Here is a 13995-nt window from a genome sequence, read left to right on the forward strand (position 1 = left end):
TATACGTCATAAATACAGGCTTTCGCAACACAACTCTATTATCTAGACAACCTTCTGTATATTATGATTTTGGTTTTGTTAGGTTTAACGTCACACTGACACAATTATAAGTCATATGGTGACTTTCAAGCTTTGATGGTGAAGGAAGACCATAGGTGCCCCTCCGTGCATTATTTCACCACGGGCGCGCACCTGGGTAGAACCACTGACCTTCCGTAAGCCAACTGGAAGACTTCCTCACATGAAGAATTCAGCGTCCAGAGTGAGGCTCGAACCCACATCGGTGAGGGGCAAGCGACCTTAACCACCCGGTCATGAAGAGGCATTATGAGATTTTGAATCTAAATACCGGTCTCTTTCCATAAATAAATCAAACTGAATCATAAACATTCTAAAACTACGTGACACGAACTTGTTGACGTTTGACAAGTAAATAACGGAAACAAGCGCTGGCGCTTTTTGTGTTATCCTTGGTATTGGATGCATATCATGGTTTAATTTTGTATTATTTAATATCTATTTATTTATCCATTTTTATTTATTTATTTATTTGTTTATTTAATATTTCAATATGTTAGAATTTTAACATTATAAGAATGTTTGTAAACCATTATATGTTTTCTTTTGCCGAAATAAATCAATCAATCAATCAAAGGTACACTCGTTTCTTGGTGGAAATGGTATTAAAATAAATTTCCTTAATTCTGAAAGAAATTCAATAATTTACAGTCCCAAAACCTTATTGTCTTTAGATATTAAACTCAACAAATATCCTGTTACGCTTTAATTGCGCACAAAATCTAAGTTACTCAATAAGTCAATTACTACTCCTAAAACTGGACAGAATAAATTTTTGATAACTTATATCTTGTTCCTGTTAGGTAATGGTTGTATTTAAGAAAATTACGATTTTATTAAAAATCAGTCTGATCTTTACTAAAGGAACATTTTCCAATGAGTGCTTAACAAAATTAGTCGTTGACATACTTTTAAAAATGTTTTGACAAGTATATTCTAATGATACCTCATTTGCTCACCGGGGAGCAAAAGAAACAACGCCTTAAATTTGCCCGAGAACTTTTGAAAACATACAAAGGCTGTGAAAGTCGAATTTTCCAACTTGCTAACAGATGACGAAACCTGGGTGCACATGTTCGAGTCACAGAGAAGGCTGGTAATAAGCAATGGAAGCTCGAAAAAGATGATGTACGCAATTTTCTTCAATTCTAGTGGGTCAGTCGTTCAAATACATAATGTACCTTGTCCATCTCGTCATACAGTCACTGGACGATTCTACAAGACACCCTGTACTGAGAAAATGAAAAAAGTTTTACAGTAAGAAACGTCTAAGAAACGTTCAAGCAAAGGATGGTTAGGAATCTATCTTATAAACGACAACGCCTCCTCCTACAACTGCGAGGTTGTTAAGTCTCTTTTGGCTTCTGAAAAGGTGGAAGTTGTAAACAATCAGCCTTATATTCACCTGACCTGAGTCCCTGGGACTTTTTATATTTCCAATGCTCAAGAAAATACTTTCTGGAAAGAAGTCCAGAAGTTCTCTTGGCAGCGCCATTTATCAGTGTCTCAAACAGATACCAAAAGAAGACCATTTTTCGCGATTGGGTAAAAAGGTTACAAAAATTAGTTTCGGTAAAGGGGGAATACTTTGAAGGTTTGTAAAAAAAAAACGGAGCACTTAAGAAATCTAAACCCAATGACAGAACTTTTTGCAGGACTCTCGTATTCATTCTTATTTAAACTCATTATGTAAAACTTAAAAAGCTGATTGCAAGTTTATTATAATGTATGAAACAAGAGAAATATGAAGTACTGACAGCCCTTGCAGAAACGCCAAATTGAAAAGGATTTCAAAGATTTCAGACTTTTAAGTCTTATTATTATCCTCTTTCTTTTCCGCTCGGTACTGTTTGTACGAGGCGCGTCAAATATCGTTTTTTATATGATATTTAATACGAAGAACTGGATTCTAACTAAACAAACTTTCTCCAATGTGGGCTTAGCATAATCAATCTATGACACACTTTTATGAATGTTTTGACAAGTATGCCAATGGTACCAAAGTTATCGGCATGCTTAAAAGACACATAAGTCACAAATTGTGATTAATTTAATAGGAATTTGCGATCAATGCCAATTTATTATTCAAAGCGCGATCCTATTATACATGAACACGGCTTAATCGATTGTTTAACATAGAAAAGACGTTTGCAGGTCTTGGAGATTTGCATCATTTGTAAACGTATTGTCATGCAGTAAGTTCAACTTGGTTCTTCAACATAATATTGATGTTGTCCTTCCAAATTCATCGTTATTAATTTATAGAAACTGTTTACTTGCTAAGATAAATTATTCATTCTAATTTAAAATGTGAAACAAACTAAAAAACAACTGTTTGCAAGTTTACTATGCTGTAAGAAATATCAACAGAACTATGAACACTGACAACCTTGAAGAAAACGCAAAATTGAAAAGGGGTTCTAAGATTTCAGCTTGTGAAAATTTTATAATTATCCTCTTTCCTTGTATTAAATTCTTCCTTTATAAACCGTATGATATAAAATACAAGATTCCATACACGTATATTAAATAAAGAAATTTTTCAAGCTGGATAGAGGACGGGCGCAGAATCTGCTCCATATCATCGTCATTTTGACTCTGGTGAAAGGATCTTGAGATATCAACGACAAATCAGTCGTGTATCTGCTAGTACCAGTTCTACCGGTTATTTTTTCGGTCTATATTTTTCGTTTTTCGTATCGATTTTAAAATATAATATATTTAATTAAAACGCGTGCGTACGCTAGAATTCCCTGTATATGAGATGGGCGAAATTTTCCCCAATAATAGAATTTCCTCAAACTTTGGATATTGAAGGACAATCATCTAATAATTTAAAACATAAATATGCAATAATATTCATAGGTCACCGGTATTGAAAAAGAGTTATCTGCCCTTGAAAACGGCATTTTCCCCAAAGTTTGAAGAAATTCTATTATTGGGGAAAATTTCGCGCAAATTCTAGCGTACGCCTTTAAGGATGTATGACAAATTTCTTTTCTACTGTTTAGAATATAATCATACTCCGTGAGCTAGAAGAACATTGGGTTCTAACTAAAAGACAAATTAGAACAAAAAAACCAAAGTTAACCACACTCATTTTTTTTTATTTATAGGGCATTTTCTTAAAACTGTTAAGCATTTCTGAAATTAAGTCAAATTGAAAAAATGGGGGAGGGGGTAGGGGTGGGGGGTACTTTGTAAAACATATAATATCCCACTTAATATTATAGCGATTTCAGGTCTTACAGGTCACTATGAATACATGGTGATATCAGTATTATATAAGCATAAATGTTACAAACAAATCTCTTTCATTTTTACACGTTGACATAATTATCGCACCGTCGTTTTTAATAAAAAACTTATTTAAATATACAAAAATTCTGTTGTAAAGATTGTTGCTGCTTTAACGGCACAGTAGTTTTCTAATGCTTCAAAATGGACATAAAGAAAAAAAAAACCTGGGGTCATGGTTCATCTAAAAGATATATTTAGAAAAATAAACCATAAAAATTGGTGAATTTTGATATTTTAGTTCTTTTTATTTTAATTTCTACTTACTAGGTAATATAAAGTGCTATGTTAAAAAGTAAAACTTTTACTTCAGTTAAAGCTTATCATACATATCAATCAGAAAATATCAAAGCAAAACCTTGTTGTTCGAAACTTTGACCAGCTTTAAACTAACCGCCGGTTAAATTTTGATTAAAGATATCAGTCTTGTTGGGAAATACCAGTATGCTATTTGCTTTTACTGTAAAGAATTATTAGTGTTCATAATCTTCAGCTCATACATTTGTTTTTCGACATCTAGTAACCCGTGACTCTAGTCAAGAAATGGCATGGCAAAGACGGCCATTGTACCTTAAAGCGACTAACCCACACATCGTGATGTGAGATTTTAAAAAATCATACGTTTCCTGTATTCACCTTTATGTCGCATATTTGATGTTCTAATAATGTGTTTTTCATCGAATTCTGTTGAAAATCGTTATTTTTCCAATAAATTAAAAATAAAAACATTCGTCTATTATATCTGACAAGGGTTTCCCGGTTTATAAACAACATGTAATTCCGTTCAGCTATCACCTGGCATACATGTACATCAGGTGACAGTGAGAAAAAAGGACACCAAACATGATAATCAATAGAGCGCACACGTATAGGTATCGCACAGTATTATGGCTTTTTGAAATGTAAACAAACACAACAATAATATAAAATGAAGTCAGTACACTACGTAATTTCGGGCGGTTACGGCATTTGCATTAAACTTTTTCGTCGGGAGTTCGATTCCCAGATCCGTAAAAATGTTGTTTTTAAAACTGTATTTAACTTCTTTTTCTTCAGTACGATTCAACGAAGACAACGAGTTAGTTTATCTAGTTCTAACTTGTTCACTATGTCACTATTGACACGTAATTTTGTTTAAATACACTCCGCCTTTAATATGATCTTATGCTTTTTAAGCTTTCCTGGGTATTTTTAAAGCTGTACGGGTTAGTTTTATAAATTTTATAACAATCTTACACTTCACTTTAGTTAAAACATTGTCCTGTCATAATTTCAGTATCGATGTCGATTTCATACGAAAATAAGAACAAAACAATGAACTAGAAACCAGAGAAAAACAAACTTACACACAGTATGTAATGCAAACAAAAATGTTGTTCTGATGCAAGGTTCGATTCGTCAAAACTATCAATACAAAATGAAAATTTATATCCATCCACTCAACCTAGTGCGCCATCAGGCCAACTATTGATTTTACTTCGTATGTCTTTTATTTTAAAACACTGTCATGACGTCACTCCTTTGTACTCGCAATACTGTAATTTAAATATTGGACTGTTTTCATTGGGACTCAGTACTGTATTTTACAAGTGGAGTCCAATATTTTACTATAATATTGGACTGGACTGCATGAAGAAAATGATAAAAATACACATTCAGTTTACTCGTAGCAAAAGTTTGATTCCATACATATACATTATTGTAACCCACTGAAAGCAGTCAAGTATTATAAAACAGTACTGAAAGTAAAAAAGAAAATTAATATCAAAACAAAATTTTATGTATAAATGCCTAATCAATATGGAAGTAATCGCAAAATGTTTTAAATAATATTATGCAATTTTTTGCATGTGTCGACGACGTAGTCTTACTCCATAAACGACACCTTCCTAGAAAAACAACTAACCTAGAAAATTATTAAATTGGGCCCGCATGCCGTAGTGACTTTAATGACTGAAACAGAAACCAATTAAATTATGCGTTGATATGAAGCGTGACCTTTCGTAAACTTGGAAATTCCATGTTCTTTTCAGAATATAAACGTTTATAGCACCCTTCAGGTAACCAACTGCCTTCATTTCTTGTGTATGAAGCATTTGTTCACATTTTATTCAGACTGCCTATTTGAGAAGAAAGGAAAAAGCATCTGCAAATAAGGTGCCCTAGATTTTTTTAAACACATGCACTTATATGAACCTTAGTTTTGTCACAATGTATGGAATTTTATACTCGTATATTCTATTTCAATTTATGCTTTCGAATGACAACTGAGATATAAGTGAAAAATATATAGAGGATATTTGTTTGTTTCGGTGTAAGATCGAAAATTTATTTCATCGAGTAAACATCACATGAATATTTTCACGAGTGGCGAAGCCACGAGTGAAAATATTAACATGTGATGTTCACGAGATGAAATAAATTTCGATCTTTCACCGAAACAAACAAATTTTCTGTTTATTTCATGCTTAGTCAGTGGTTTCTTTTATAAAATCGTTTAAGTTTTTAAAAATTCCCCCGCAGGGAGCCCCACTGTTTACGACCTGTCAGCGCTGTGTTATGCGTCCCTTATAGTTCTACAAATTGGGTCCAGGTTGTGTTTTGTCTCACAGAAGAAAGGAGATTGATTTATTTGTAAGGGATATAAATAATATATTTGGTACTTCAAAAATTGTATTCATGTAACTTCAGATATATTTAAACAAACAATGTGTGAAATTCATACGCGTACATACGCGCACTTGCGCTTGTCAAAATTCAAGTCCGCCATTCTGTTTTACTTCAGTCAATCGTTAAACAGCTAGAACAAATAACTTGAGAAACAATACGAATAGTGTAACAGTGGGATTTTAAATGGACTAATAGGTAAACTCTTGTGTCGTGAGTGTTACAGTTAGTCGCTGTCACTTTCTGGAATCATTCTTATTCGTTTGAATGGTCTGGCAGTGGCAACTGGCGAATCGAGCATGTTAGAAACGGACTCTTCAGCAGTTGCATTACTTCGGCCTACGTTAACTGTGGGCATTTGTGACAGTGTTTCCGACACAGATGTACTGTGGAAATTGAAAGTCACAGGTCCGTGGAAAGTGCTGCTTGCAAAAAGACTGCGAGAGCGATTGGATCCAAAAAGCCCAGTCCATGGTTCCGGAGCACTAATGGCAGCACCACTTCCTTGAGTTTGAAGGTTGGTTTCATTTCTCTGATTCGACAGTATTTTAGAAATATTTCTCGACTGGTCGTTGTTGATTTTACTGTAGTTGTTTAAAGAATTCACATTCCTGTGACCAGAAATTTGCATGATTTCGTTGGCAGGGACCCCAGCATCGTTTAGAGTTTGAACCAGATGTTTTCTAGAGCTGAAAAAAAAAAATGAATGGAATTTTCATATCATTGACCTATGAAATTATTTGAAGGCATAAATTATTTTGTACAAGTGCATTTTCTTTAGAATAAGTATGCAGGCAAAAGTTTGTTTTTCTAAGTTGGCTGACATGGGAGGGCTCTCGGGTTATTCTGCATTCTAATACGATCCGATTCATTTTACTATTAAACAAAGAAGGCTGGAATCAGTGAATTATCAAACAACAATTCACTGTTCTGACGTCACAATTATTGCGTCAAACGGCGTAGCAGCGCGCTAGAAAGAAGCCGATTGAAAACGGGCAAATATTTAATGAATGCCGGCAAGGATGTACTTTAAAGTCGTTGGGGCTGGAATGCACTTTACTGGTACGCACTTTTTGCTAGGATTGTAAAACGTAGGATGTGCTCGTTACAATCATTTAAATAAATTGTAACAATCTATTCATTAAAGAAAAAAGAAAAACGGGGGTGTGGGGGCAGTAGCCCCCATAAGAATAAATGGGGAGTGTTTATTTAATGTGCGTACTGGTAAAGTGCAGGTGTCCCGTCCTTGGTAACGTGTTAGAATCAAAATAATACATCTCATTTATTGATTTGTTCTTGAATAAATCAGTGTTTGCCGTTCAGCTGCGTAGTATTATACCACTCGAGCTCCGCCCTCATGATATAATTCCTTCGCATCTGAACTCCAAACAGTGATTTATTCAGCGACAAATCACCGATGAGATATATTATTTTTTAAATAAACCACTCGCGTGTAATGACGTTACCGATCCAGGTGCATAGCACGGTTGTAAAAAGTAGTTTTTTTTACACTGTTGATACTAGTATGTAGTGTTAGAATCGAAATAATAAGTTCCCAAGTGTGATTTATCGTAGAATAACCCGAGTTTTTCGTTCTTATGCGAAACAGTATTTAAAATAAATTAATAATACGGCCTTCGTGATACATTCTTACATGTACGCATAAGAACACAGAAAACACGGGTTATTCTACGATAAACCACGTTTGGGAACTTATTACTAAAATTTTCTTAATTTCACGGCTAATGCAAGTCAGCGATAAAATCTTAATCGTGCCATTTATTAGCTTGCTAGAATGATATCCCCTTCTAAGAAATTGCGAAAATGACGTCGGCAGTAAGAAAGCGAGGATGAGCAAAGCATCAAACTGACAGTGCATGTCCTTCTATGGTTAATTTTATGACAAGAACAGAAAAAATCTTAATGAGAAATCGCATGTGGAATTGTACCGGACATCATAACAAATGTCATTGATTCTGGTTGGAAATAGCCCGTGATGAATAGCGAAATACCAAAACGTAACAGAAAAGTTACTAAAGTCATTGAAAACGGACAAAAAATGATAGATGTACTCCCTCCAGCCAAAAAAACAAAAAAAAAAACAAAAAAAAAAAAAAAAAAAAAAAAAAAAAAGCTAAGAAAGATTAAATGTTTGCGATGCAAAACTAATACTGATTGAATTTGGTTGTGAAAAAACTAATTGCGAAAAAACAAAGAATTGAAAAACTAATTGCATGAAAAATTATCTGGAGGCCTGGGCTTACAGTCTGATAATTACTTGAAGATTCTTATTATCAAACTACTTTAAATATACTGAATTTATGCAGGTATGACTTTGGTAAGGGTATTTCAAAAGTAGATATTTTACAGTTTTAGGGTGTTTCTTTTTTCAGAAATGAATTTGAAAAGGAAAGAAAAGATCAATAGATGTCAGATTTGAATTTTTTGATTGTCGGAAAAAGTTTTATCTTTATTACAGTCTGTAACCTTTTGACAGACATTTTACAGAAAAAATGCAAGTATAAAACTCTAAATCGTAATGGTGATTGTAGCAACATACAACAGTTGCGCATCCAAATAGTCCAGCGGAAGGATGGCTGTTACTAAGTATCAGTAGGCCTGGGTTCGAATCCCAGTTTGGATAGCTGTTTTGTTGTTTATCGTTATCATTACAAATAATCTACCATTATATTTCAGTAAACGCGTGGACGTTGTTTATAGTATAGGAGACGTTAGTCAAATTGACTTATTTATATAATCTAGTAAAAGAAAGTAGAATTTTTGATGTTTCGCCAGAAAAAAAGAATATGACATTTGTGACTTTCCACATTGAGTTTATTAAAGGGACTGGCCTCCAGATCATTCTACTACTAAAAGATTTTTTAGATATCTGGACTGGAAATAAATGCTATATTTCTTAAGAAGGGTTAAAACTTAATTACTGACAAACTATATCATGTTACGGAAACACATTAAAATTTGCTGTTTTTACTACTTTTTACGATGAAAAACGAAATGCGTTTGTAACGCATTACTCCAGGTAAACTGTCTCAATTATAAAAATCTGTATTTTGAAATCATAACTCACTAATTCCGCAATAGCTTTATTGGTAACGAAGACGGGAAAATGTCTTTATTGCCGTGGTTGTCCGGGGTTCGATTGCCGAGACGGTCATCTTTTTTTCTTGAATAGGATTTTTAAACTATTTTAGAAACGAAAACTCATATTCTAATGTTCATAATATGACCAAACTTCAATTTGAAAGAAAAAATATTGTTTATCCAAATCTGGAGGTCAGTGCCTTTAAACTCGATGAGTAAAATTGATAAAATGCTCCGCAGAGCCTCGCATTTTATTATTTTATTCAACTTGTTTAATAAATTCAATATGAAAAGTAATATCAGATTTCACATATTTTTTTTTTATTTTACAGATTTCACATTTTCACAAGGAAAGCTTGTGCAATTTTAAAGATATTTTAAGAAAGTATCAAAAATACAAAAAATATTTAAAACATTTTGTGCATGAAATAAACCGAAAAGAAATATCAGTGGAAGAATGAGATATTTCAATTTGTGACACAAATTCTGAAACTACTAATTTTAGTGCTCATTTAGTGACACTGAAAAAAAAAAACACAAAAATTATAGTAGATCTACTGTATATGAATTAAATTACTAACTTGCAATTGAAACGTACCTAATGTACCGGGGATTTGAGCCAGATCTGGTTTTGGTTTGTCTCTCTTGATCATATATAAGATACTCCTCACCAGAAGTTTCGTCCATTCTAAGATGAATATCTCCCTAGCAGAGATCACGGCATTCGTTGCCTGTCCGCATTCCAAAATGGTTTGTGCATACATACCACATGGAGTGTAACAAAGACCTTGGAGTGTAGTCACGTAGTGTCCTGGATTCATGCATCTGGTCAATGATAGACTCTGTCTTGGTTTCTGCAGCTCTCGGCTTATTGCCAAGTCTCTGGCCTTTCAGCTGTTGCTGTTTTCTTGAAAGGACAGCTCTTGTTTTGGAAAATTCTCTGTCCTTGAATATGGCAACATTGCTGTCACTTGCTTTTAGATATATGTCAATAGAGCTATAAAGCCCCGCAAAGTTGTAGGCTCATATTCCCTGCCATCTTTCTTGATAACACCCAAGATAAATTCATACAGTAATTAATTAAGCTGATATGGGGGAATGTATTCTGGTTTTCTCATTTCATATTTTGACATCAGAAAAGAGAAGAATAACTTCATGTCACTCTCTGTCTTCTTTTGAGTATTTTTATTTTCATTTTCTTTAAGAAACTGGTCAGTATCTACTTGTCTAAATGTCCTGTCTGCAACCTGAAAGTCTCCATATTCCTCCTGGTCAAAGAAATTTGTGAAAATGTCATTCAAAACCTCTGGATCCAGTTCTTCTACAGACATCTTGACTAAAGCAGACGTCAGATTTGACAGGTGTTGTTGTTGTTTTGTTGTTGTTACAAACTTGTAAACAAAGGGAAGCTACTACAACCAAACTGTCACCTCATGTATATACATGTACATAGAGAGGTGTCCAAGTGGGGGAAAAAAGTAGTCTGGCACAGTGAAAATTATATTTTGATAAATTTCACTGTGGGTTTACCAGGATATAATCTACCATAATATTTCAGTAAACCACTGAAAAGCATGAAATAAATCTGATAAATTCAAAGTGAAATATATTAAATATATTTTTCAGTACTGACTAATTTAAATATAGTTCCCCTTATAGTGCCTCAGATATTTTCATTCATCAGCTCATTGCAAAAATAACTTCATTAAGAGTAATGTCGGGTTAACAAATCAAATTCATATCGAAACCAAGTTTTCCTTAGTTCTGAGCTTCCGCCTTGCTATGCGTCGTGTGTTAACAGAAGCAAACAAGAGCACCGCCTACGGATGCCATCGCTTGTCTGCAAGTGCTGGACAATATGTAAGAAAAGAGTTATAGTTCTAATTTTTTAAGTACCAAAGGGCCATAATTATGACAAAATGCATATCAGGGTTATAGTTCTCGGTCTTCGTAGTCCCCTAATGATTGTAAATAAGTGTGCAAATTTTCAAAGCTGTAGTTCTTATAGTTTGTGAGAAAAGGTGGACCTAAACAAAAATTTTCAACAAGAAACTCAAAGTTTCTAAGTACAAAAAGGGCCTTAATTCTTACAAAATGCATATCAAGAGTTATGGTTCTTGGCCTACATAGTTCCCTTATGATAATAAACAAATGTGTAAAGTTTCAAAGAAAAGGCGGACCTAACCAAAATTTTAACCAACGCCGATGATCAGGTGAGTACGGTGCCCCTAAAGTGACATGTTGGAAAAAAAGTGTGTAACATGTCACTTTAGGGGCACCGTAGGTGAGACAGTACCTTTAACAATTGACGGGAGACCGAAATTAATTTGGAGCTGTATAATTTAACAAAAAAAAAAAAAAAAAAATAATATAACATTTCATTTTGTCTATCAGAGAAATGGAAGTCACTTGTGAAAATGACAGCAGACGTCATTATGAAAGGTACATAATGTATATTGGTGACATTAGCGTATTGCAAAAGTGTTCATGTGACATAACTGAATCATTCCGATCAAACGATGGCAACTCTGCTTCGAACCGTGTATATAGTAAATGAACTGAACTTTCGGATAAACTCAATCTACAGCTACATTGTAATTCAGTGTTCAACTTGGATCTTTGTCAAGTCTGGTAAGCGTCAATCATTTCAAAGCTACTATATGCCAAAAAGTTTATAAAAAGGACAAAATACAATAAATTCAACATATCTCATTGCCCTTAAATATTTACAGACTTACTACTGAAGGGAATTTCAAATAGATCAAACTGTCATAGTCTCATATCTTTTGGCATTTCCACTGGGTGTTTCTGGCGCCAAAACATGTTATATCTTTTGTGAAATATACAACTGTGTGACAGAAAAATAGAGAACACAAAGACCATCATTCTATGGGAAGAAAGTTTAATAAATTTATTAGCGGCTTCAATAATGTCTAAAAGCATTATTCATGTATGAATGACATATTCAAGACATTGAATGTATAAAATTATCCAAATGTTAAAGGTGTTGAAGTGAAATATTGAGAAATAAATAAAACCCATTATTTTTATTAAGAATAATTTAAAAAAATCTATTAATCTAATTTGATTTTGATTTATACAAATAAATTAATCTTATAATTTAAGATCTTATCAACCATTTCCTCTTGATATGTATAGTCGCGGTGACTTTATCAACACTTCAATGAGGTAACAGAATACATATTATTAGAAAGTAACCAATCTCATTTCATTTTCAATATATCGTTTGTACATATCATTCTGAATGTCTCTCAACAGCTTCCATGAGACTTTTTATTTTCATGTAACATGTAATTTCTAAGCTCTGTTTTTCTTGAAGCAATGTCTACCTCAAACACAGAGATACATGTACTTTTACATTTAACCCAAATGTGAACACTGCATGTAACTAACAAGGACAGACTTAAGTGAAATTATATCACTCATTTGATTGATTGCATGATCCCAAAGAAACAGACAATATAACAACACTTAGTTCAAGTACAGGGAGAACTTTTACGACCGCCTCATGACTCTCACAGATTGTTTTGAGATAGTAAATAATATTTTAAGAATTGTGGTTAATTTTCCATATATTTTAGTACCCCGGACTTTCAGTGGCATATTCTCAGAGAGGTAAGAGTACTGGATTACCAGCGATAACCTTGTAATCATGTTCCTCTTTATTGCCTTATTAAACAGTTTTATTTGAATTAGTTACACGTGTTAGACAGTAACATAATAATAAAACTAGATAACATGTTTGTTACCTTGTCATAAATGGGCTTATTGCTATCAAATGTCATCTAATGATGTTTTGTTCGAAAAATTGTCTGAGTTTGTAACTGCTCCTAGTTCTAAAATGGCCTAAACGTCAGGAAAACGATGTTAGCGCTATATGCAATTTAAAAACAGTTTTATTTCAATTTATACAAAATACAGAACCCTGTCGCAGACCTGTTTTAAAAATGATTTGTTCAATTTAGTGACCTTGGTTTGGAGGTATAAACCGTTCTTACTGCACATGTAAGAACATATTTTATTAAATTAAAGATTGATAGATATCAAGATATAGTGACAAGTTTCTCTCAAGCAGGTTATTATGTACATGTTGTAACATGCAGTAAAAGTGATGGTTACAGGAGGCTACCATAAGAGGTAAGCATTTTTAAATCATTAAGATTGGTAAGTAGTTTACTCTTTAATATATTTTTGTAATCATAAGCTGTGTTTAGAGAATTTCATGTAACTCACGGAAATGTCCTTACAAGTGAGTAACTGTGTTGGCAAAATAAATAAAGAGTTTTATACTGGATTCTTTCAAGTATCTTAACTTAAAACATATATGTATGCATTCGATATGATAAATAATAAAATTAATTTGAGCGCAATTGCCAAAATTCTTTTAACATTTTTTTGTTTCAAGTTACATGTATAGTGCTTAAATTTTAGATATTTTTTAAATGATTTAAAAATTAAATTTCAAATAGTTAAATTGATATGGTCCCTTATTAATTCCTACAGCAATCAAGGAAAGAAAAACATACTAACTTATATCCATTAATCAAATAAAGTTCGTTTTGAAACTATTTTGGACTTCTAATTTGTGTACGTGTATACATTTACACGAACCGATATTTACATGCGGAGTGCTGTATAGGCGGCTGCTGTCTTCGAGTGTGGCCTTTCCCATTAGACTTTTGTTTAAGTTTCTTAAAGGCCGGGAATCACATTCAAGCTGTGAATAAATAGCTTTAATATTACACACTTTAATCTTCTGGTCTCTCTTATCGGACAGGGAAATTAAAAGGCAAATTTCACGTTCCTCTCTTGAAATAACATACGAAATAT

This window comes from Mercenaria mercenaria, chromosome 5, assembly GCF_021730395.1.
Source record: "Mercenaria mercenaria strain notata chromosome 5, MADL_Memer_1, whole genome shotgun sequence".
NCBI classification, from domain to species: Eukaryota; Metazoa; Mollusca; class Bivalvia; order Venerida; family Veneridae; genus Mercenaria; species Mercenaria mercenaria.